At 40.5% G+C, this 10,380-nt stretch overlaps 1 protein-coding gene across 1 annotated transcript in view; it reads left to right on the top strand.

The window, feature by feature from the left end:
• The window catches only part of MAN2A1 (mannosidase alpha class 2A member 1), a 130,997-nt gene that overhangs the window by 2,970 nt on the left and 117,647 nt on the right, over positions 1 to 10,380 (top strand). The window lies entirely within an intron of this gene.

The following is a 10,380-nucleotide window of genomic DNA, read 5'->3' as shown; positions in this document are numbered from 1 at the left end:
AAAGTATGCTGACGATGAACTTTTTTATTAGTTTTGACTTCCACTGAAGCAGAACTGTATTTTATGTGAATGTATGGGCACTATGGGGCTTTTATAGTGCAAGTGACAGCTCCTGTCTAACCCAGAATTAAGCATTTCAGATAGTTTCCCTAGCAGCGTAGAAATGTCCCTTGGTACTAAGCTGTCAAACGCTTTTTGGCCTACTATGGGTAAATGTTTTTACAGTTGTGACAACAGCTACAATTAGAAAATACATTTCTTGTGCGTTCTTATTGTTTTTTTCATACATACAGATATGTACCTGATAATTTAAGTAATTTTATGTTGCCTATAAGGATAATTGCTTTTATTCTCTATGCTTCTTGATGTTCACAATGGCTGTCTTTTCAGAGGTGGCCAAAAATGTGACCCACTACAGTTGTAAAGTTTTATAGTCTTAAAATTATGAATTACTTAAAAACGCGGAAGTTTCAGGGAGAAGTGTCACCAAATGTTTTCACTATTTCTGTCTGCTGTACAGTATTACGATTGTAGCTCTACTATGCAAAAACTACTTGTTTTAATAAAGTTTTTTTGTCTAAAATGACTTTTTTTTTTTTTTGGTGCTCCTTTAAGATACAGGGAGCAGCCATGGTAGTTTACAAGGGGATGTTGTCACATTGTAAAATGACACGTAAATTATATGATAATTGCTGATACTTAAATATTAATTTATACAAGTCTTTTAAATCCCATTTTATTACAGAACAATTGTATTTGTTCTTTCTATCCGTTACTTCACTCTGTATACCTGCAGTAGGGATCAATGACATTTAGCAGACTGTAATTCCTGTGATACTTTGACAACAACAGAATGGCAAAGATTCAAGGGAATGGTAGACTGTAACTGCTGAGTGTTTGGTATTGGGGTTACTCTTGTATTACTTTTTACTTATCAGCTTTATTTTGGCATTTTTATATAATCCAAACCCTACTGTGCAAATATAAAGCAAAATAAATGTAAACCAGTGTTTAAAGTTATGCTTTCTTGGTTCCACGCATCTTTTTTATCTTTTGGCTCCGCTCACAAAATTCTCTGCACTGTTTCAACAAATGGGGGTTTCAAATCTGCAATTTTTTTATACTTTAAAATGTATTTGCAAAGTCATATCCTGGAAAAGATTTTGAATTTTTTCCTCTTCTTTTTGGCTTAATACGACATCCATTTTAATAGACCTCCCTTTTTTTTTTTTTTTTTTGTTTGTTTTCAGTGTTGGTGTGTCGAGCTTTGTTCGAGTACTCAGTTTGCTATTGCTTTGTTGTCTTGCTAAATATTTAGTTTATTTACTAGATCTCAAATTATGCTTAACTGAAAACATATTTAGGCAAAAAAAGTGACTAGCTAATTTTGGCTATTTTTGCCTAAAGTGTATTTTTAACTGCAGTCTGGTGTTTAGTGAATAAACTTGGCTTTTTAGTTTTGGTTTTTACCATTTTTATTGCATGGTAGATGTAACATGACATTGGTGCATCCAAATGATCATTTTATCTCCTTTCTACCAAACTCATTTGTCATCTATTATCAGTGCTCATGGCCAATGCTGAAAATAATGTAAAACTACATCAAAGTAAAATGTATAATACAAAATTAAAATCAACAAACCATCATATACCTGTATTTTATTGTAAAGCTCTTTCTTTCTAGATGCATGCAAATTGTTCTCCAAATGACAGAACATAAGGGGATTCATTCATGTATTTTTATAAAAAGACCGTAAACCTCTTTAATTTTTAATATAAAAGTAACCGAGATCATAAACTGGCGTTTCTTCCCCACCTTTTTTACACTTTCTAAATAGAATTACCTTGCTCTGCATGGAGACTCACCTTGTACTTCAGAATTACTCCTCCTTACTGCCTGATGTCAGTAGGGGTTGGGTAAGATGCGCCCTTGCAAGGTTCCCTGTGGCATGAAAGCCTGCCAGTCAGCTGGATGCAGATGCCTGCAAAAATGACATGACGGAGTCTATTCTATCACCTCAGAATAATGCTGGTGAAACCTTAGGAGTCAGCTACCCATGGCTCATAAAATATCCTGCTGACAGTGTGTTCATACTAGTTCCAGTAGGAGTTAGAATAAAACTGCATTAACAGTGTTTTCTTTTTCGACAAAAGGCTCGTAGACTGGATGCAGGTATTTGCAAAATGCCAGCCAGTTCTTTACCTTTCTCCCCAGAGAGAGGCTTAATTGTAAGTAGTGAGCTGATTCTCTGAAGCTACGATAGCACTACTGTACAAATGTAGCTTTACCCTAATAAGACCCGAATGACCAAAACTGAAAGAGGCAAAAATTCTGTTAGCTTGCCATTATAGTTAATCCCCATTAAGGTCTTCAACAAGATTTAGCTCACTTATGCAATTACAGAATTAAAGCCATCAGACTGTTAACACCCTCTAGGGCCATCTGAGATAAATTAATGCCTTGTTGTATGCCTGGGTTACCTGTTTCTGTATAATACGGTCAGGGTTGTGACTTTTGCTAAGTTGGATAATACAGTCTATAACATGCCTCTTCGGTTTAATACCTTACCTGGGGTTCAGTGGGGCTTCTAGTGTTGCTGTGTGCGCAGGCAGGGGTGAACGGACAGAGAAGGCAGCGAGGGAGCCCTTATCTTCAAGCTTAGCTCCCTCGCGCGCCACTTAGTTATGCCGGGAGCCGGACTGACGTCATATTTCGGCTCCGGCATTGCTAAGCGGCACGCGATGGAGCTGAGCAGTAAGATCTCAGAGTACAGCACTCCCTCTCCGCCCGAGTGCCCAAAGGTGGCCAGCTCTTGGGGGGGCCCCCTCCTCAGGACATGAGGCTAGCAAGGCGTCCGCAGGGGCATTTGGGAGCGGCTTTTTTGCCGCCCCCTGGAAAGTGCAGCCCAAGGCAAATGCCTTGTTAGCCTCGCGATAGATACATTCATGGTTATAGCTCTGCAGGCTCTTTTTTTTTTTTTTTTTCCCTGTAAAGCAGTGATTATAGCTCACCCCTTCCCCCACATTAGACGAGAAAGAATGTAGTGGAGTGCAATGCTGCTTTATTGCACACAACAGAGATATTTATACACAGAATGCATGAATTGCAATGACCCTTAAAATAGTCCCACCGCGGTGCCACACTGGGGTCTTGATTGCAACATCCCCAGCTAACAATAGATAGACTCCTTGAACATCACCCCCTACTTAACGCCAGATGCGACTATGGTGTTGGTCCATTCCATTGTCTTTTCTCGCCTTGACTACTGTAATCCGCTTCTCAGTGGTGTTACGTGCTCCCAACTTGCGCCGTCACAGTCCATAATGAATGCGGCGGCGAGACTCATCTTCCTGTCCGCCCACACCTCCCATGCCTCACCCTTCTGTCAGTCCCTACATTGGCTTCCTATAAAATATAGAGCTCAATTTAAAATTCTGGTTCTTGCTTTCAAATGTCTACATAATGCTGCTCCCACCTATCTATCCTCCCTTATACACAAGTATGTCCCGTCTAGGCCCTTACGATCTGCTGAAGACTTGCGTCTATCATCTGTCCGTACTCCCACCTCTGATGCTCGCCTTCAAGACTTCTCGAGGGCTGCACCGTTCCTGTGGAACTCACTTCCCTCCTCCGTTAGATGCTCACCCAGTCTCCACTCCTTCAAAAAATCATTAAAAACCCACTTCTTCATAAAAGCGTATCAATTAAACTCTTAATAGCTCCCAACTGATTCCTATTCTGCAACTGTCACTAGTCTAATACTATCCTTACCTTTTGTGTCATTTTACCCCACTCCCTCTAGCATGTAAGCTCATTGAGCAGGGCCTTCAACCCCTCTGTTCCTGTGTGTCCAACTTGTCTGCTTACAACTACATGTCTGTTCGTCCACCCATTGTAAAGCGCTGCGGAATTTGACGGCGCTCTATAAATAATATAATAATTAATTATATGTCGCTGGATAGCTAGTCACAGAGCGTCCTTACTGTCCATCTAATGCCCTAATTGGTTGTTGTGACACCTAGCAATACCTGGATCGCGGCACAGTCCTGATCCGGCGAACATTCTATAGGATGGTCCTGGAGATCCCCAATTCTGCCTGGGAGGCAGAATAAACATCCAGGGGATCTCCATACCCCCTTACCATAGTGACAATAGCCCTTTTTTTTTTTTTTGTCTTTTTTGTCCGTGTGGTGTTGGTGCTCTGTGACAGTTATGTTTATAGAGATCTGTCAAAACACAAACTAATTATATGTAATTTATGCTTATATGAACACTATAGAGTTAGGAATATAAACCTGTATTCCTAACACTAGTGCCTGGACCTCTATTTGTGTTGTTCGTTCTTCCCCCTGGTGAGTAAAGGATTAAAACTTTTTTTTTTTTTTTTTTTTACTTGCCTTAAAGGAACACTCCAGGCACCATAAACACTTCAAGTAAATACAGTTGTTATGGTGTCTGGAGGCACCCAGCACAGTCTTACCTCAAGGATGAAATCTGAGGGGGTTGGAAATCCACGCTGGAAACAGCCTCCTGGCACCATAACAGCTTAATATAGATTAAACGGGCACTCCAGGCACCCAGACCACTTCTACCCATTGGTGTGGTCTGGATGCCAACTCCCACCACCCATTACCCTGCATGTACAAACTGCAATAATTACCTTGCAGGGTTTAGTCCTCCTAGTGGCTGTCTATCAGACAGCCACTAGAGGGACGTCTGTGTTCTTAGAACACGAAAAGTATGTTATACGATGCTGGACGTCCTCACGCTATGTGAGGACCTCCAGTGTCGCCGAAATCCCCATAGGAAAGCATTGAATAATGCTTTCCTATGGGGAGGTCTAATGCGTGTGCGGGCTATTGCCGCGCATGCGCCTTAGGTCTACCACGTCGGCACGGGAGAAGGCGGAGCCTGACCCAGCGCTGAGGGACATCCGCGCTGGACTCCGGTAAATCTCTGAAGGGGTTTTAACCCCTTCAGCAACTTGGGATGGGGGGTGGGAGGGAGAGGGGCACTGTAGGGTCCTACAGTCACAGAAAAACAAATGTTTTCCTGGCACTGAAGAGTCCCTTTAAGTTGTTATGGTGCCTTAATGTGACCAAATTGTCCCTTTAATACCAGCATCAAGGCTCCTTCATTGCTTGCTAGCTTTCCTTCTCCCCTAACCGTACGTCTATCGGGGGATCCTAAGAACCACATAATTGCTTTCCGATGGGGAATTTGAGGACGTTCGACGTCCTAATGCAAAGCGTGACGACGTCCAATGTAATTTCGTGAAAATAAACTCTGTTGGGGAGCTGGAAGTGTCTTTAGTGTCTGTCTGGAAGATAGTGTCTATTTTAGAATGGTGAGACTGCTTCTCTGGGACCCAGGGAGCCTGTGCCATTTCCAACTCCACTTGCCAGATGTCTTCACTGAGCTATGCAGGATGTTTGCAGGCTTGATATAGGACTATGCTCAATGGCTGAGAGCCTTTGCTGAACACAAATATGAGTGTTTTACTTAAGTCTAGCACCGATGTCTCTTGGTGCTGGGTCAGGCTACGCCTATGCTCCTCAGCCGCCCACGTCAGCCAGCGGGGAGACCTAATGTGCATGTGCGGCAATGGCCGCGTGCACATTAGACCTCCCCATATGAAAGCATTATTCAATGCTTTCCTATGGAGAAAATCTGATGCTGGAGAAGCGTGAGGACGTCCAGCATCAGATAACGGACCAAAAGTCAGTTTGGATTCCGGAAGCGCCCCCAGAGACAGCCACTGAGGGATGACTTAGAGCTGCAATGTAAACATTGCAGTTCTCTGGAACGGCAATGTTTTACATTACAGCACTAAGTGCAATAGTTAGGTGAAGTGGTCTAGGTGCCTAGTGTCCCTTTAACCCCTTCACGACGGGTGACGGACGAGGTCCGTCATCCAGGGGATACCCTTAACGACGGGTGATAGACCTCGTCCGTCACGCGGTAAAATTAACCCCAGATCACCGCAATCGCGGCGATCGTGGGGTTAATGGTGCACCGGTCTGCCTCTGCATTAGAGGCAGACCGGGAGCACCGGATCGGGCTGTCAGAGTACATGTGCCCGCTCTGACAGCATGTCAGAGCGGGCACATGTGCTCTGTATACTCACCTCCGCCTCCCTGCACTTCCGGGTTCAGTGTGAAGTGCAGGGAGACGGATCTTCAGTGATCCTGCCCCCTGGTGTTAAAAAAAAAAGTTAAATTAAAATCCCACCCCCCCCTTTACCCATATTAATAAAAAATTAACCCCTTCCCTGCCAATTGATCACTGACTACAGTGATCAATTGGCAGGGATTACATTTTAATATGATCTGATTTTTTTTTTTTAACCCTCAGGGGTTAAATTTATTTTATTAATTAATTTAAATATTTTAAAATTATAAATTTAGCTAGCTGGGGAGGGTGGAAGTTAGTGGGGAATTGGGGGATTTAGTGTTAGGCTAACTAGGGGTTAACGTTAAAAAAAGTTTTAAAATAAGCTTTAAAAAGTTAAAAAATTAAGTAAAAAAAAAAGTTTTAATAACGTTTTAAGTAAAAAAAATAAAATAAAAATAAACCCTTTACCCAGTCCAAATAAAAATTAACCCCTTGCCTGCCAGTCTATCACTGCCTACAGTGATCAAAATACAGATCACAGTATTATACTGTGATCTAATTTTTTTTTAACCCCTGAAGATTAACTTTTATTTATTTTTTTAACCCTCAGGGGTTAAATTAATTTAATTAACTAATTTAAATATTGTATAATTAAATATTTTGCTAGCTGGGGTGGGTGGGAGTTATGGGAAAATGGGGAATTTACTGTTAGTGCTGCTTACTGCTAGTTAGGGGTTAACGGTAAAAGAAAAAGCTTAGAAAAATGTTAAATCTGTAAAAAAAAGTTTTACGAAAGTTTAGGAAACTTTAAAAAAAATGAATAAGCAAAACAAAAGTTTAAAAAATAGTTTTAAAAAGTAAAAAAAGTTTTAAAAAGTAAAAAAATACATTTAATAACGCTCATTACCACTACACCTGGTACAAGCTAGCGGAAAAATGATCCCACGCTAAGGTTCAAAATATGCCTTTTGAAATACCCTGGGATGTCTTCTTTAAGAAATGGTATGGCTTTATGGGGTAGTTGGATTATATAGCCTGGTAAAATACTCTAAAATGGGACATGGGCACAGCGTAAAAATTTAAAGTTTGAAAAAAATGGAATGGCTGTGTCCCAAATGTGCCCCTCCGATGTCCACATATACCTGGCAAAGGTACATACGGGGGTATTTTTGTACTCAGCCGACATAGCTGAGCAACATATAAAGTATTATAGAGTGGTGGTACACATAAGGTTTGCAAAATATACTGTGCAAACTCACTTTGTGTGTCAAAAAGGCAGAAAAAACGCTTATTACCACTACACCTGGTACAAGCTAGCGGAAAAATTATCCCACGCTAAGGTTCAAAATATGCCTTTTGAAATACCCTGGGGTGTCTACTTTAAGAAATGGTAGGCCTTTGTGGGGTAGTTTGAATTTAAAACTTACGAAGATGCTTGGAAATTGCACATAGGTCCAGCGTCAAAATTCAAAGTTCTGTAAAAACTGATATGGCTTGGTCTCCAATATGCCACTGTAGCTTCACAAAATAGTGCCAAAGACATTCATTGGGGATGTCTTTTTACTCAGAAGACTTAGCTGAGCATAATTTGAAGGTTTTGAACTTAGTGGCACATATGAAATATACAAAATGCCCAGCAAAAATGCAATCCGTATGTCAAAAAATGCACAAAATTATTTTTTACCACATACTTTGGCATGTAATGGTAAAAAAATGGGGGCATGTTAAGGCACAATATGCACCTTATGAGATACCCTGGAGTGTCTACTTTTACAAATGGTAGGCCTTTGTGGGGGTTTTTGAACAGTCAAACTGTTATAACACCCCAAATGGAAGCATAGGCTCATTATATCCGTCTCTCAAAATTCTACTGTGAATACTGAAAAGGACAGGTCTCCTATATGGCACTGTAGCTTCACAAAATAGTGCCAAAGACATACAATGGGGGTACCGTTGTACTCAGCAGAAGTAACTGAACACATAATAAAACTTTGTACAGGAATAGCACACAACAACTTTACAAAATACACATGAGAAGTTCTTTGTTATACGTTTGTGTGCGAAAACCCCCCAAAAACACAATTTTACTCCAATATTTAGCAGAGGTTGGCGGTAAAATGGCTACGTAGAAAGTGTCAAAACAACCTTAGGTAAATAGCCTGTGATGTCTACTTTATATAAATATATACTTTTGTGTGGCAATTTTGTTTTATTTTATGGCTATTAGGCTTACAAGACAAACATACCAAATTCTAAAATCGCTCCATATTAAAATTGTATTTTACTCCTTGTGCTTTGTGACCTGTAACTACCAAAAAAAACTTAAAATCCCAGACACATTATATATTCTGTAAATCAGAACAAATAAATGAATTTATTTTTAATTACTTTCCTTAACCTGCACTAATTATGCACACATTATGATTGCAAAAACGGAAAAAAAAACTATTTTTCTTTTTTTTTTGCATTTTTCTGTATTTTTTTTATAATAAGTAAGCATTTATATATTTATATGTTATATCAAATTAAAGCCCTTTCTGTCCTTTAAAAAACAGTATATAATATGTGTCGGTGCAATAAATGAGAGAGATGCAAATTGCAGTTGAACGCAAACAGCAAGAAAATGCAAAAATTGCTTGTGTCATTAAGCGTAAGTCAAGCTTCTGAAGCTCTGTCCTTAAGGGGTTAATTTCTCAATTTTTGTTTTTGTTTTTATTCCTATTAATTTCTTTTCATATCTAAATATTTGATGTGAAATGAAAGCCCTGTTTCTCCTGAACACAATGATATATAATAGGTGTTGGTGCACTTAATACGAAAGAGGGGAATTACAGTTAAATAGACATGGTGTCAAATTCCAGGTTTTGTTTACATTTTGTTTTCATCAAATGTGTACAATGGCCTCCGTCCTTACAGGGTTAACGATGACCACCCCATAGGTCTGGTGTATGCAGTAAATTGAGGTATTCCTTTAATAGGTATCATTTTCAATATAATATGCAAAAATGCTACAATACATGTAAGTGGGGATTTATCAAGGCAGGACAGGTGTTCTCCTGGGTGCAAAATGTTAAATGTTGAGATATTCTGATGATTTCCATTGCTCCTTATTTAGCACATTGCCCAAGAAAAGCACTTCTTTGTGCCTTGATAAATCTTCTCATGAGCTTTTTTTTTTTATGTTAACTTTATATTATGAACTTTTTGGTTGAATTTGGGCCAATTCACAGGTAATTAATTCAGGGCTCGACAAATCCTAGGCGCCAGGTCGCCGTCGTAACTAGGAATTTTGTCGTGGCGCCTGGGATTTGTGAACCTTTTTAGTCCTCGAGGTGACTGGCTCCCTGGGATCAAAGGCAGGTAGGAAAATGTGCCACATTATCCAGGAAGTGGCTGAGCTTCACTCTAATGGGATGATTAAGGGTCTAAGCAAAGATTTTGCATTGTAACAGAGTCACCGTACTGCAGTTAAGTTATGTAAGCTTCCTCACTGCTAGCCCGGGCTGGTGGAGCACTTCCAACTTGGTGGCCGAAGCTGGACAGAGGGTCTCTGGATACCTCTGCCCTAACCAAGGGCAACCTTAATTATAGCTATCTGCCCTGGTTATAGCTCTGGAGACCCTTTCTCCTTTAAAGCAGTGATTATAGATAGCTTTTCCTCACACATTAGCCGAGACTGAATGCAGGGAAGTAGAACTCCGCTTTATTGAGCACAACACAGCTATTTACACCCAGAAATGTGGATTCCATGCATTGCAATGTCCTGAACAAAAGTCCAAACTTGGCGCCACTCTGTCTGGGGTCATGATTGAAACATCTCCAGACTTCCTGGTGTGCCTTTCCAAACATAAAACCAAAATGTCTCCAAAAAAACGCCTTTCCCTGGATAGCTCTCTTCCGAGTGCCCATGCTGTCCAAAAAAGCGCAGATTGGTGGTTGGGGAGCTAAGAGGTACCTGAGAGGTTCACTGGATCATAGTACAGTCTCAATCCAGCAAACCGTTCCAGAGCGTTTCAGGGTATCTCCCGGTCAGGTGCTCAATGTGCAGGACTGGTCAAGGCAATGCCCAGAGGTCTCTAATTCCAGGCAGAGTAGCATCTAGGGGGTCTCCATACCCCATAGTGATAATAGCCCTTTCTAGTCCTTCTTAAAATGGGTTTCTGTGACAAGCATTTGTATACATTATGTATAAAGCCTCAACATATTCCGCAGCGATGTACAAATGGCACAAGTAAAAAGACAAAGATACCGTATGTCTAGAAAAC

The sequence above is a fragment of the Pelobates fuscus genome, chromosome 5 (genome assembly GCF_036172605.1).
Source record: "Pelobates fuscus isolate aPelFus1 chromosome 5, aPelFus1.pri, whole genome shotgun sequence".
Taxonomy (NCBI): Eukaryota; Metazoa; Chordata; class Amphibia; order Anura; family Pelobatidae; genus Pelobates; species Pelobates fuscus.
This window is presented reverse-complemented; position numbering and strand designations above follow the sequence as displayed.